Raw genomic sequence first — 1,629 nt, forward strand, 5'->3', positions numbered from 1 at the left:
AAATTGATTCTTGAAGCAAGAAAAAGCAGTGAATAGCAAAAGCTTGCAAAAAAAAATTAGAAAGAAAAAAAAAGCAAGCAGAAAAAGCCAATAGCCCTTAAAACTAAAAGGCAATGGTAAAAAGGATCCAAGGCTTTGAGCATCAATGGATAGGAGGGCCCAAGGAAATAAAATCCAGACCTAAGTGGCTAAATCAAGCTGTTCCTAACCATGTGCTTGTGGCATGTAGGTCCAAGTGAAAAGCTTGAAACTAAGTGGTTAAAGTCATGATCCAAAGCAAAAAGAGTGTGCTTAAGAGCTCTGGACACCTTTAACTGGGGACTCTAGCAAAGCTGAGTCACAATCTGAAAAGGTTCACCCAGTCAGGTGTCTGTGGCATTTATGTATCCAGTGGTAATACTGGAAAACAAAATGCTTAGGGCCACGGCCAAGACTCATAAAAGTAGCTGTGTTCAAGAATTAACAAACTTAACTAGGAAAATCAATAACACTATCTGAAATTCTAAGTTCCTATAGAAGCCAATCATTCTAAACTTCAAAGGAAAACGTGAGATGCCAAAACTGTTCAGAAGCAAAAAAGCTACAAGTCCCGCTCATCTAATTAGAATTAATATTCATTGATATTTTGGGATTTATGGTATATTCTCTTCTTTTTATCCTAATTGATCTTCATTTGCTTGGGGACAAGCAACAATTTAAGTTTGGTGTTGTGATGAGCGGATAATTTATACGCTTTTTGGCATTATTTTTAGGTAGTTTTTAGTATGATCTAGTTACTTTTAGGGATGTTTTCATTAGTTTTTATGCTAAATTCACATTTCTGGACTTTACTATGAGTTTGTGTGTTTTTCTGTGATTTCAGGTATTTTCTGGCTGAAATTGAGGGACCTGAGCAAAACTCTGATAGGAGGTTGACAAAGGACTGCTGATGCTGTTGGAATCTGACCTTTCTGCACTCAAAATAAATTTTTCTGGAGCTACAGAAGTCCAAATGGCGCGCTCTCAATGGTGTCGGAAAGTAGACATCCAGAGCTTTCAAGCAATATATAATATTGCATACTTTATTCGTAATTAGAGGACGTAAAAACTGGCGCTCAACGCCAGTTCTATGCTGCATTCTGGAGTCAAACGCCAGAAACATGTCACGAACCAGAGTTGAACGCCCAAAACACGTTACAACTTGGCGTTCAAATCTAAGAGAAGTCTCTGCTCGTGGATAGATCAAGCTCAGCCCAAGCACACACCAAGTGGGCCCCAAAAGTGAATTTATGCATCAATTACTTACTTCTGTAAACCCTAGTAGCTAGTTTAGTATAAATAGAACTTTTTACTAGTTTATTAGATCTCTTGGACTATCTAGTTCTTTTGACCATTCGGTCTTTCATGGGGCTGGCCATTCGGCCATGCCTGGACCTTCATCACTTATGTATTTTCAACGGTTGAGTTTCTACACACCATAGATTAAGGGTGTGGAGCTCTGCTGTACCTCAAGTTTTAATGCAATTACTACTATTTTCTATTCAATTCAACTTATTCTTATTCTAAGATATTCGTTGCACTTCAACATGATGAATGTGATGATCCGTGACACTCATCATCATTCTCACCTATGAACGCGTGACTGACAAC

Source organism: Arachis duranensis, chromosome 3 (genome assembly GCF_000817695.3).
Source record: "Arachis duranensis cultivar V14167 chromosome 3, aradu.V14167.gnm2.J7QH, whole genome shotgun sequence".
NCBI lineage: Eukaryota > Viridiplantae > Streptophyta > Magnoliopsida > Fabales > Fabaceae > Arachis > Arachis duranensis.